The 14,037-nt window shown below is 53.5% G+C and overlaps 1 protein-coding gene across 2 annotated transcripts in view; it reads right to left on the minus strand.

Moving 5' to 3' along the window:
* TLN1 (talin 1) overlaps window positions 1–9,509 on the minus strand; it is a 51,617-nt gene extending 42,108 nt beyond the window's left edge. Inside the window, exon 1 of one of the 2 annotated variants that reach the window (XM_053407741.1) lies at window positions 9,407–9,509. The gene's annotated coding sequence lies outside the window, so the exon portion shown is untranslated. Of the gene's footprint in view, window positions 1–9,403 lie in introns of both variants that reach the window. The other variant, XM_053407740.1, reaches the window with a different exon arrangement.
* Between the last annotated feature and the right edge of the window lie 4,528 nt (window positions 9,510–14,037).

The following is a 14,037-nucleotide window of genomic DNA, read 5'->3' on the forward strand; positions in this document are numbered from 1 at the left end:
CAAAGGGAAAGAGCAACCCCGTCCCCAGGGGTTTAGAGGCCACTGCTCTCCAGGGACTTTTCAGTTTGGTTCTCACCCTGCAAGGTCAGAGTGTCTGGAGTGGGAGAACCATCTGAGACCCCAAGTGAGCTCCCCACAGCTGGCAGGGGGGGGCAGTGAAGGTCCGCAGCAGAGGTAAGCCTGGACTGAAGACCACCTTCTTCCCGTCCCTCTTAATGCTCCCAGTTTGTGCCAAGAGCGCTCTGGGCCCAGCTGGGTGCATTTGGAGAGTCGGCCCTGAGCTGCCAGGCCTGCAGAGGAAGAGGAAGAGGAGGGGGGGCTTGCAAGCCTCCCCCTCACAGCTGCGGGGGGGGGGAGAAACCTCTGCAAGGCCTGCTCTCTCTGCACAGGAAGTTGTGCAAAGCAGCGTGGTTAGCACTCAGCTCGGCAAGCGGCTCTGCAGGCCTCTGGGGAGGTGGGGGAGGCAGCCACACAGCCAGCCCCCCTCCCTGCTTTGGCCAATGTATGGATGGGTCTTGTGCAATCTCTCTGGCCTCACCAGCTCACCAGCAGGGGCCAAGTTCCTGCCAGAACTGCATGCACACACGTTCACACATGCTCACAATCTCTCACACGCGCACGCCGGGATTTCTCGTGCAAAACACTCAGCACTCAGGCCTGACGGGAGCCTTTGGGGACCGGCAATTCTGCACACAGCCCACCGGCCCGCAGAGAGGGCGCAGGGCAAGGCGGCTCGGCCGGCATCCTCCCCACCCCCAGCCCAGCCCCCCTTGAGGTCCCTGTTTCCGCTCCCCACCCCCACTTGGGCCAGAAAGAGCAGGAAGAGGAACTTCAGGCTGGGAGGGAACAGCTCAGCTCCCCACCCCCCACCCCACTTCCAATGCTGCTCTCAGCCAAGTCACAGGCTTCTCCAACAAAGAGACCCAAAAATACTTTTCAAAACCCCTAGTCCTCTTTGCTCCAGCTCTAGTCAAGCTGCAGCCCCAAAAGGAAAACTCAGTGGAAAAAGAGTCAGCAAACTTACTGTACTGGGGGGTGGAAACCAGTGGCAGAAGCTCAGATATATAATCTCATTGCCAAATGGCAGCTTAAACCTAGGCTGCTGTCGGTACAATGGAATGTATAGGTTCTGTCCCCCCCCCCCATGGGATATTGTTGTTGTTGTTGTTTAGCCGTTTAGTCGTGTCCGACTCTTCGTGACCCCATGGACTAGAGCAATTATATTACTACTACTACTACTACCATTTCTATGCCACTTTATATTTTAAAGAACAAATCTCAAAGCCATTTTACAGCACATTAAAATATCAGATAAAACATTCCAGAATAAAACTAATTCAAGCTTCAAGGAGATCCTTCTCTAAGGGACCTTTTGTTTTCCTTAGTCACCAGCCTGGCATCCAGAGATCTCCCTGTGGTCACAATGGGACCAGCGCCAGACAAAAAATGCACCTGGCGCCTGGCTAATTTTGAACGCTGGTGGAAATAGCTGGTGAAAGCCTTCCCTACTTGGGTGCCCAGCAAAATGTCAACCCCGGGGCCCTCCTCCACCTCCGTCACATCACGCAGCACATGATCACACAAGGGACTGCGCCCAACCCATCGGGCACAAGGAAATGCTGGACGCCTCCCAGGCCTGACTCAAGACTTCTCAAGAAGCAGAATGCAACCCCGAGGACCTACAAGGCCACTGGGCCTCAGCGGAAGAGGCATCTGCACCCCAAGATCCACACACTGCACCAATGAAGCACCTCCCCGACAGGGGTGCCAACTTGAATAGAATATTGGGGGGCCCAGGGAAGCCCCACCCCACATAATTGCATGCACGCACACCATTTGAATGACGCAAGACCAGAGGGGTCATTGGCCTGGTCCAAGAGCCTGGGAGAGGCCGATTTGCAGGTGGAGGTTCAACCGGGCCCCACTCCTGCCCTCTTAGGAGCAAGTTGCTCCCTGGGAGCTCTCCTTGGTGCTGCAGCAGCCAACCTGCCTTGCTCCACCGGCTCCTCCTTGGGACCCGAGCAGCACACCGCCATGCTCTTGCAACTCACACATGAATTAGAGGGTTGGAAGGACTCCTGAAGGTCATCTAGCCTAACCCTGGCAACACAGGAACCACAGCGAATGCCTATCAATGAAAGACCACAACTGAGTTGAGAAGGCAAGGAGGAGCACAAAGAGAGCCAAGATCCATCATTCTGGGTTGGGACGAGCCATGCGCTGGCACAGGCGACTCAAGGGAACTCAAACATGCATGTATGGGCACCCCAGGCAGCCACCGCCTTCTCTTCCACCCCCATCGCTGCCATCAGTGGATCCTGAGTAGCCCAGCAACCAATCACAACCAAGCATCAGCCGCCTGTAAGTCCCAGTATTGTCTAGAGCCCATGTCAGAGAATCCTCCATGGCAACGAAGGCAGCAGAGAAATCCCCGTCTCCATTTACCTGAGGGCAGGGCTGGCCAGGGGGGCCTTTCTGCATGGGCAGGTGGTGTCACACCACACCCCCCCGGCCCTTGCTTGATGGGAGGGGGAGGGAAGTGAGCAGCACTTGCAGGGCATAACTCTGGCCACACCCACACCAGGGAGGAATTTATTGGTTCTGAGAGCCAGGATCTCCAGGGGGCTCCTGCGGCCAGTTTGCACCATGCTCGGCTGGCAAAGTAGCTTGAATTTAAGCCCCAGATTCGGAGGAATGGGATCAGCAGTGATCCTCTTTAGAGGAAGAGAGTTCAGCTCATGCAGCCTGCGGGTGTCAGTCAGTTGCTCCAAGGTTTCAGACCAGCCTTGAGTCCTGCCTGACCTGGTTGGTGAAAACCACAAGGCCGATCAGCCTGGGGCGGCAGAAGCTGCCAGGACCTATTTAAAAATTAAATGGTACCATTTCTTGCAAAGGAAGCAGGCATGAGACGTCCGCCCAAGCGATCCTGACTGGACTTGCTGCCCTCCTGGATAATTATTAGTCGGTCTTGGTCTTCAGCACTGCCATTTCCTAGCAAATTATCTGAGCAGGTTGTGACAACTCAACTCTCGGCTTTCTAGAGAATTTGGGATCCAACTTATCCAAAGTCAGACCTGGCTTTGGAAAGGAGTTTTGGATGCCTTTGCTCAGAACTGGACGGTTGGTTCTTCTGGATCTCTCCGTGGCTTTTGACGCCAGTGGCTCTAGACTGTTCAGGATGGGGACTGGAGGCAGAGCCTTGCGGAGGCTGCCAGCCTGCCTGATGGATGCTTGACCCGCTGCCCGCTGCCCTACAGGGTTCCAATCCATCCTTTCTCCTCTCTGTAGAACACCAGGGAGACATTCTCCAGGGATGCCAGTCAGGGTTCAAAATTAGCCAGGTGCCTTTTGCGACTGGGGATTGTCAGAATGCGAGCACTTTGAGAAGCTTGGGACTGGGAGTCAAGAATAAAATTGCTGCAGCAGCTGCTGAGAGCATGGGAGGAGAAAGGCTCCCCGCCCCCAACTCCAGAGCAGGGTGGATTGATTTAAATCAAATTGGTTTAAATCACGATTTAAATCACTAGTCAGTAAGGCTTGATTAAAATCATTTTTTTACAGAAAAACTCATGCTTGCTGGTATAATCTTAATATTTACAACCAGATGAAGGTTTCATTTTTGGAATAATAACATTTCAGAATAGTTTGTACAGTTATATCAAAAATTGCTGATTTGGTTATACTATTAGAAACACAAAGACAGGTAATTATGAAATTTTTGCTTATATTTGGGCAACTTTTCTGCTGTACTTTATTGGAAGGAGAAAAATAATCATTTCCTTAATAACAATTTAAACAATTTATTTAACTAAAACAATAACATTATAGCATATGTATCCATGTTTGTTAACTGATGTGGTTAAACAATTAAAAAAAAACTTAGAGTGAGTTTTAGCACAAATGAAAGATTTAAAACAAATCCTTATTTCTCGATGAATAGCCTTTTGACTATAATGTAACTTAAATGGGAAATTATCTTTAGAAAGATTTTTCCTCCAAAAGCATTTTATTTTAAAAATCTGATTTAAATAAAAAAAATCCAATTTACATTTAAAAAATCCAATTTAATTTTTTTTTAAATTTATTTATTTATTTATTTGAAAAAATCATTGATTTTTTTATCCACCCTGCTCCAGAGGATGAAGGATCACTGCTGCCTGTGCAGGGAAGAGCTGCTTCCCCAGCCGCCCTGCGAGTCACCAGGCTGGAGCTGAGGGCGCCGAAGGAGAAAGGCCTCCCCACCCAACTCCGGAGGAGGATCCTTACTGTACAGCCAAGCGCCGCTTCCCCCACCAAAGAGCGAGTCACCCTTGCAAAAAGGACAACATGGTGACTCACTTTCTGCTTCTGCGCCCATAACCTGGGTTCCAGGAGCCATTTGGCCATCAGCTTTTCTACCCCCGTTTCTAACACTGATGCCATCAGTACGCACATGACTCTCAGCCCTCTCCTGCCTCCTTTTCCTTGGATGCCAAGGAAGCAGAAAGAGCTTTCCAAGGGGTCAGTTCTGTCGGATGGGGCGGCCCTCTCTTCGAAAGCTCCCAGGGCAGCTTGGCATGGGAGGAGGCTGCTTCCCTGTGCTAAGGGATTCCAACAATCAAACATGCCCCTGAACGCTAATTACTATGATGACATTTTATATAAAATACCTGTAGACCGACCGGCAGTTCTCAAAGCAGTGTTTGAAATTAGCCAGGCGCCAGGAACATTTCGCACCTGGCTTTCGACTTCTTGCCACCAAGTGAAGATGCCCGGGTGCTGGGAGGGCGCCTGACGTCTCCACCACCTGGAGGTGTATGCCTGGGGATCCTTGGATCGCGACTGTTTTCACACACCAACACCCCATCCAATAGAATGCCATCCGTTATATTTTATCTGCACAATTGGAACGGGAATTGTAGCTCTATATGGGAATTAGGGGTTTACTAACGACTCTCAGCACCCTTATAGATAATAATGTTCCAAAAGAGTTGGTTAACTTCTTTATGTATACAGCGACAACCACGCAATGTGGCCGAAGGTGGAAAGAAGGAGAGGCTCCAAGAAAGGAAGGTTGGCTTTTGGAAATGATGCAGAACTGGCCAGATGAACAGCAAAGATCAGAGACCAAAATGATGAAAAAAATTACTGAGGACTGGAAACTTTTTACTGAGCATTTAAAGAACTGCTATAGCAAAATGAAAAAGCGAGCAGGACTTGAAATATGAGCAACAGCATGAATTATTAAGACAAATAGGTTAAATTGGGTGTATTAAATAAAGGAAATATGCAACATTTAAGGGTAAATATGGAAACCATGGAAGAGGAGGATGGGAAGTCAATAAAGTAACTTAGGGTTTATGTTAAAATGTGTAAAGTTTTCTTTATCCCCCAGAAAAATTAATAAATAAGATTTCTAAAAATACTACAGTTCCCGGGTTCCATTGGGGACAGGACTGTTTAATGTGGTATAATACAGCTTTAGACAGAGCCTCAGAGCAGACCTACCAAAATGAAGAGTTTCTTCATTTCATGGGTCTCCTCTGAATACAGTCTGTGGTTTTTAATTTATAACCCCTGGCGGAGATGATGCCGGGGCCTGGCCTGAACCCCAGCCCTCTTCACTAAAGGGCTGTGGGGGCTTCAAGGAGCTGCCCACCTAACTTCCCAAAGAGGGAGAGAAGGAAAGAGAGAGGCATGGGGGGCAGGATGGGGGGGTACAGCTTGGCACCTGCTGGAAGAAGCCACTGGACCTGCCCCCCCCCGCAACACCTCATCTGCCCGCCTGGCAGGCACGAGGAGAGGAGGCTCAGCCTGGACGGCTGGAAAAGATTGCTGGGAGATTCCTGACTCTCAGAAACAGGATCTCCAAAACTCTTTCCCCTGAAGACTCACTTCTCCTGCTTGTCTGCTCAGACAGTCCATTTCTGCAAAAGGCATCGGAAGGAACTTCTGCAGCCCTTTAATTCAGGGCAAAGAGCAGACGGGGAAGAGGCTTGGGCAAATGCTCAGAAAGACCAGGGCTGCCACCCTAAACACGGTCACTACACTTGGGAGCAAACTCCCCGGAATTAACTGGGCACCACAACCGCACTGCACAATCCTCAGAGCTGGGGCAGACTCTCCCAGTCGACTCAAGCGCCACAACCTGAAGATGAACCGTGAAAAATGTGTGTCAAATCTTTTCAAAGGGAAGGAAGTGAAGCCAAGCCGAGAAGCCTCTTCTGCAGTGTCCCAAGACTCACTGTAATAAAACGTCATCACACAAGTATTTTTTTCATTTCTTAAAATAATCATAGTCTGCTGTTTCTGAGCGTGGGAAAAGGGAACCAGGGGAGCAGGGACAGGTAGCCAGGAAGTCAGAGGAGGGGGTTCCCAGAGGGCAAGCCGCCAAGCAAGAGCCCCCTCACCCACCTGCCACAAAGCCCACCTGCTTCTGAGTTTGGCAGGAGCACAGGAAGGGGGCAGAGTGGGCAGGAAAAAGTGTCAAGCACTTGGGAAATCTCTTGGCAAACTGCTGATTCCCGCCCCCCTTTGAAAAACCCTATAGCAGGTTCCACAGATGAGACCTGCAGCCAGTCGCCTTCTTATCCAGCCTCATCGCAGCCCTTCCAGGCAAAGAGCAGATTCCAGCAGGGAGAGGGAAGCTCTGCAGCCTGAAAACATTCACCCTCCGCGCCCCCCCCCTTGCAATCCTAGGCGTAAACAATGACTGCTACCAAATATGGAATTTGTAGCCGGCCAGCCACAGAGGCAGGAGCCCCACAGCCTTCCAGCCTCCTCCAGGCAGCCAATGCAGAGGACCACGGAAAGAGGGGCCCCCATGCCCGTGACTCCGTGCAAAACCTGCCCTGAAGAGGTGGCACATGGTGCAAAAGCAGGACCATCATTCTCAAGGGGGCTTCATAGGCACAAATCGATTTTCTAGGGAGGAAGTTGCACTCATATCAATATTGGCATTTCCACACACAACACCCTCAGGCAAATCAAAGAACCGGGCCCAGACACTTCTCCTGCTCCCTGCCAGGCCCACAACAATCTCTGCTCTCTGAAGGTCGCCCCCCCCAGGCCACAAGTCTCTCCCCACCCCCCCACCCCAGAAACACAAAATGTCATAGAATCATAGAATTGGAAGAGACCACAAGGGCCATGGAGTCCAACCCCCTGCCAAGCAGGAAACACCATCCTGGGTCCTCACCCTTCACAGGCTGGATGCATTCCCACTAGGCTTGTGAGGGGCGCAGCCCAGGGGCCATGATTCTGCCCTACACACCGTGGGTCCCTTTCCAGCTGGCCCTTTAGACCTCGCCATCACTTGCCACCCATGGTCTCCTGCCACTGAAAGCGCAGGTGGTGCCAGGCCAGCCTGCTCTGAAGCAGAAGCCCAGAAGGTCCTCACCACACGAGGGCCGAGCCCAGCCAAGGAGCAAGGGCCCCAGGGGCCCCCTCTGCTGCTGTGCCCACCCAGCCCCAACCTGCCTCAGGGTCTCCATGGGGCAAGCTCAGGGGCGAGAGAGACAGAGAGCCCTATTCTCTGCAGCCAGGCTGCCCTTTAAATGGAGCAGTGAGGGGGGGCGTCTGCCTGCATCTTACACCCCACGGGGCCTCCGCCTCTGGGTACAATCGCCACCTTGTTCTGGGATCAGGGCACCAGCCAGCCTGCGCAGGACACATGTCACAAACAGCTTAGGGGATCAGCAGGCTCCGCTCTGGAGGGAGCAAGGAGGGCACAGAGCCCAGGTGGGGAGGGGGACAACTCCAGGCTGCTCAGGTGGGCAGCTGTGAGGGTCCCAGCAAAGAGAGGCTGCTGCAGCTTGAGCTCCCCAAAGACAAAAATGGAGAAATGACAACCGCACTACAAATGAGGAAATGATTAATTTAGCAACTAGCATCAGGCAGAGAGCAGGCCGGAAAAACAGAGGGGCATCAACACAGAGCAAGAAACAAACAGCTACAACTTTACTCCATTAAGAAAGGAGCAAACGGGAACCAACTTTTAATCTGTTTCCTTGCAGTAAAGAAAGATGGCAAACTGCTGGTGGCTGTTCTTCCGATGCCAGTTGGCAGGGAGCTTTCTGGGGCTGGGGGAGCTCCGATTTCCCCTGCAGACCTTGCCCGGGGAATAAGTAGCTCGTCGTGGCTCAGTGCGAGGGGCTACTAAGAGTGAGTGGAAAGGGCTCCGGCAGCTGAGTGCGGATCTCTGAACGTGCAAGGAACAAATAGGGGCAGAAAGTCCGGCCTGAAGGCTAGAGAAACAGAAGGACTTCCACGTCTGTCCGGAATGCCAGGAAGGCGCCCCACGCCCAGGAAAAGGAGGGCAGCTCTGCCCTGGAAGCGCCGGCCAAGGGTCGCCAAAGTGGGACCCGCACCGTCCAGGGCCTGGCGCGCAGCCCCGCGAGTCGGGGGCGACTAAGCCTAACGGGAGAGCCTTGCAGAAGCGGCTGCAAAGCGTCGGGGAAGCAGCCCCGTCGGAGGAAAGGCGGGAGCAGGACTGGCCGCGGCACTTCGCCAAGCCACGCGCTCCGCCTCCGCGCTCCCGTTTCGCGCGCAGCCCGCCGAAGGCAAAAGCCCGACAGGCAGCGGGGCCTCGACGGCTGCGGGGAGGGAAGCGGCGCCCGCCGGAGACTCTGCAGGGCAGCAGGCTGCCGCTCGCCGGGGCGGAACCCGGCCGGGCCTGATTCACTTCCTGCCCAAGGGGCGCCCTTGAGGGCCGCGCCCAAGCCCAGGCGCCCGCCCGCTTCCCTGGGGAGGGAGCCCCGACGAGGTGGTCGCCACCGCGGGGATGGGAGGTTTGCGCACATCTGGAAGTCACGTGCAAGCAGCCGGGACCGGCCCGAGCAGGAGGAAGCCGAGACCCTCCGGGAGGCGGTCTCCGCCCGCCCGGTCCCGCTCGGAGCCTCGCCCCGCGCCCACGCGCCGCCCCGTCCGCCCCCCCTCCCGCGGCGGGGCCGGGGCCCTCCGCCAAGGAACGGCCCGTGCCCCGCGGGGCAGAGACCCTTCCTCCCCGCCGGAGAGCTCTTTCCGAGGGCGGCGGAGCCCGCCTGGGCCCGGCCCCGAGGCTACGGGAAAGCCGTCGGGCAGGAAGCCAGGAGGGTGGGACCTGCCCTGCCCCAGCCGCGCTGCGCCCAGAGGCGGCCGGGATGCGCCTGGCACGCGAGCGGGAGGCGGCCGGGGCGGCGGCGGCACTGGGGCACCCGCGGGCCGAGGGAGGAGTCGCGCGGAGCGGGAAGGGACCCGACGGCGGAGCCAGACCCGCCGGAGCCCGCCCCGTCGCCGCCGCTCGACTTTTTCTTTTTCCCTCCCCGCCCGCCCCGCTCCCGAAGGCACCCCCGGGGGGGGTCTGCTCCTCCTCGGCCCCCCAACTCCTGTCCGGATCTAGGGAAAGAGATTCGCCCCCCGGAAAGAGGCGGGGGCGCCTTCCTACCTGGGGGGACGCGGCGGCGGCGGCGGCGGCTCCTGCGGGGCGCGACTGGCTTCTGGGGGGAGGAGCGCCGAGGGGCGGGAGCGCGACCTCCCCTCCTCCTCCTCCGGGTCCCCCGGACCCGCCCCCCGGCCGAGGGAAAAGCGCCGCCCGCCCCGTCTGCCCGCGGCGCAGGCGCGGAGCCGAGGAGAAGCCGCCGCGGCCATGTTGGGTGCGGGCGCCGGGCTCTTTCCCCGGCGGCGCTGGGTGGCGGCGCCATCGGCCAATCAGCTGGCGCGACGAAGCCTCGCGGGATCGCGCTGGCGCCCGGGAGAACGAGCGGGGCTGCCCCGCCGCAGTGCGCTGAGCAGAGGCTGAGCAGGCTCTCACCGGGCGCGCCGGGAGCCGGAAGAGAAGCGGACTCCGAGGTTCTGGCTGCGTCTTGGGGAGTCCGGAGCAGCGCCGCCAACAGCGCGTGGGAAGGCTCGGGTTTGGTAGGGACGGAAAGGCGTCGGCGACGGAGGCAGGGGAAAAGCCCCTCTCAGCTGAGGACAGGGCCAAATTCCGCAAACAAACGCCATTGCATGTCCCTCTGGACAGAGGTGCTTACAAGCCTAACGCCAGTGTACTGGAAGAAGCAAGGAGCAGCGGTGTCGAAGCAATTGTTCTTCGACATCAACTTCGTGGGACTGGTCATGTTGTGCCTGATTCTCGTCTTCCAAAGCAGCTACTCTAATCCCAACTCAAGAATGGAAAGCGAAATACAGTGGTACCTCGGGTTACATACGCTTCAGGTTACAGACTCTGCTAATCCAGAAATAGTACCTCGGGTTAAGAACTTTGCTTCAGGATGAGAAAGAGAAATCATGCTCTGGCAGCGCAGCAGCAGCGGGAGGCCCCATTAGCTAAAGTGGTGCTTCAGGTTAAGAACAGTTTCAGGTTAAGAACGGACCTCTGGAATGAATTAAGTACTTAACCTGAGGTACCACTGTACTGGTGGGCAACAAAAGGTTTAAAGATGCTCTCACGGCCAATCTTTAAACATGTAGTATAAACACTGACAGTCTGGCAACTTCTGTTTCAGTGTATCTGAAGAAGTGTGCATGCACATGAAAGCTCATACCAAGAATTAACTTAGTTGGTCTTTAAGGTGCTACTGGAAGGGGAAAAAAATTTGTTTTGACACTGACACTTGGGAAATACTGGCCTATTAGCGCACCAACTGAGATGTCATGGACTTTGCAGACACTCGAACTCAGGACTCAAGGGAGAAAGGTGCTAAGAGGAAGGCATGCTTGGCAAACCCTCACCGTGATCAACTCCTGCCTGGAAACCTATGTCCCCACTGTGGAAGGACGTGTGGATCCAGAATTGGCCTCCACAGTCACAGACTCGCAGCTAGGACCATGTTCATGGAAGACAATCTTACTCAGTTAGGAGGGATCACCAAAGAAAGGAAGAAGCAGCTTACAAGCCTCAAGACCTGAAGGGCCGCCTCTCCCCCCAGGCTCTGCCATCCTCCTCCTCCTTCGAGAGGGTCAGAGAAGGGAACACCAGAACAGGCCTTTTCTGCAGTGGCTCTCCCTTTGGGGGAATGCTCTCCCCAAGGAGGCTCAGCTGGTGCCTTCATGATCCATATGTAGGAGCCAGGCCTTTGAGTGATTAACATTAAATGTGTGTGGGAAAGCCTTCTGTCTGGTCAACGACCCAGTTAAAAAGCTGGACTGTTCTTCCTGCAACTAACCAATTTCTGATCCCCAAGAGAATTTCTCTTCCTATTCCTTGGCTGCTAAATTTACCCAGGAGTCTTTGGTGAGGGATTTTGTCAAAAGCTTTTTGAAAGTCCAAGGACCCGATGTCAACTGGATCACCTCTACATGGATGCTTGTTAAAGAACTTCTTCTTGTTGGTCTTAATGCTTTTAACAACATGTTCCTCAAAAGATTTTTCTTAAGGCACCCTTTACTGTCTGCTTGCCCTTTTTTGGCCAGAGTTTTGTGTTCTTTTTCTGCTCTATTCATTTGAACAACAGTTCCAATTTTTTCAGGGAAGCTTTATTGCCTCTAATAGTTTCTTTGACTGGTCTTTGTGGTATGTTCCCTGATCGGTGGTACACACTCCTCTTGAGTTTCTAATACTGCGCTTTTTAAAAAAACCACTCCCAAGCATTTTGGAGTGATTTGACCCTCTTGACTTCACCTTTCAACTTCCTTTTTACCAGCCTCCTCATTCTGGGGAATTTTCCTTTTTGAAATCAAATGTGACTGCATTGGATCTTCTTGGCAATTGGCCATTTACATGTAGATTTAATTTAACAGTGGTATGATCACTTCTTCTGCAGCAAATATTCCCACTTCTGCAAACATTTTTTGCACCTATATTGGCTGGTTTCAGAGGCAATGGAATAGGCTGATATTCGTTACCCTAATGCAACACAATTAGACTTGTTCACACTGGAACAAAAGGCATCTCTCTATTTTTGAAACATCTTTTGGAGACAGGCCAGATCTGCATACCAGACACTGCCATTACCCACTCCCTATCTTGCAACAAGACGCTCACGTCTCCTTATAAAAATAAAACATTAAATTGGCCTGAATTAACCAATCCACCTTTGTAGATTAGTTATATATTTAAAGCATATACTACGTTTAACATTGAAACTTTTAGTATGCTCAGATGTGAGCCACACACTGCCTTGTATCATTTTTGATAGTATGTCTAAAAGGTAAAGGTACCCCCTGACCATTAGGTCCAGTCGTGACCGACTCTGGGGTTGCGGCGCTCATCTCGCTTTATTGGGCGAGGGAGCCGGCGTACAGCTTCCGGGTCATGTGGCCAGCATGACTAAGCCGCTTCTGGCGAACCAGAGCAGCACACGGAAACGGCGTTAACTTCCTGCCGGAGTGTACCTATTTATCTATTTACACTTGACGTGCTTTCAAACTGCGAGGTGGGCAGCAGCTAGGGCCGAACAATGGGAGCTCACCCCGTCACAGGGATTCGAACCGCCAACCTTCTGATCTTCTGATCGGCAAGCCCAAAGGTCAGTGGTTTAGACCACAGTGCCACCCACGTCTACATAACTTCTATCTATCGAGATGTTTGCATCTGTCCGTCTCAGGAGACAGTGGAGGAGAAAGGCGTCTTTGGGGATGAAGTCAAACTGGGCGAAGCTTGTAGAGACCCATGTGGGAGAGACATGTTTTCATGTAGCTGGGGCAGAGGAGGGCGCCTGGTTGTGCTAATGCAGATGCACCGCTGCATTTATTATTATAGGAGTGCAGAGAGAAGCATTTATTATATATATGCTTCCCATCTGACTGGCTAACTCCCCTCCAATGTGACGGCCACGAGGCAGTAGAGATCTTGCCCCCCACCACCAATTATATTCTACTACGTTTTTGTAATTTCCTTTCAAGATCAAATCAGTATTATTTTGATCTGTGGTTGTGGGGGCCCTAGTAGGGATGGGGCCCCTAGGCCAGTGCCCACTCTGCCTACTTCAGGCTTCTTCAACCTCGGCCCTCCAGATGTTTTTGGCCTACAACTCCCATGATCCCTAGCTAGCAGAGGTCAGGGATGGTGGGAATTGTAGTCTCAAAACATCTGGAGGGCCGAGATTGAGGAAGCCTGGCCTATTTAGTAATCTGGCTCTGCTCCCACAGCTGTCACAGAGGAAACTCAGGTGAAAAACTGAACTGTCTGGCTCCGTTTCTGCTGCATAGAAATCAGGCTTCAATTCGTCCCCCAAGCAAAACAAAGTTGTCACACTCCAGAGTGGCTCAGCATCAACCCATCTCGCACCTGCTCCCGGGGGCCACGCAATGTGAAGTCCAGTGTCGCCCCCTTTCTGCCCTGTTTTAGGGCACAGTCCTTTCGGGGATTCACTTGGCACCCTAAGAGCCCCCCCCCCCCGCCCGTGGGCATCGGGACAAGCGGGGCTGCCAAGGCTCAGGTGGCGGTGCAGACCCGGCCGGCCTTTTGGAGCTCTGGTTCCCTTTGCTGCGGGGATTTCTGGATCAAGCTGCTGAGCCCCTTCCTTGGCGGAATGCCTCTCCCAGAGCCGTCCAGGAAGCACCGCTTTCAGATGCGGACACCTCGAAATCGCCGCGCCACGAAGAGCAGGGCACACGAGAAGCTGCCGGAGTCAAGCCTCGCGGGTCCATCTCGCTCCGCCGTGTCCCCCACACGGGCCGGCAGCAGCTCTCTGCCCTTTCTGGCCGGGCACCTGGCCAGCCCGCCTTCCGTCTGCTGAGCAGAGCCTCTGCCTCGGAGAAGCTACCCTTATTTTATTTTATTTTTTCTCTATTTATATTTTTCAGAAAAATCTCAAAGGAGTTTAGAGCATATTACACCAATAAAACATCAATAAAAGAAAGTCAAGTATAGAGTATACAGTCAAAGCAACCTAACAGAAAACTAAAATAAAAAAATTTTTTTCTTTCCAGTAGCACCTTAAAGACCAACTAAGTTAGTTCTTGGTATGAGCTTTCGTGTGCATGCACACTTCTTCAGATACACCTAAAACTAAAATATTATCTTACAGCTTTTCAAATCAAACATTACAAAGGTCAGCTGCGGAATACCTCTTCCTTCCCCGGGCGGGGCTGGAGCGAGGGAGGTCCCTCTGACGGCAGATCCAGGCCCGGCCGGCC

The sequence above is a fragment of the Podarcis raffonei genome, chromosome 11 (genome assembly GCF_027172205.1).
Source record: "Podarcis raffonei isolate rPodRaf1 chromosome 11, rPodRaf1.pri, whole genome shotgun sequence".
Taxonomy (NCBI): Eukaryota; Metazoa; Chordata; class Lepidosauria; order Squamata; family Lacertidae; genus Podarcis; species Podarcis raffonei.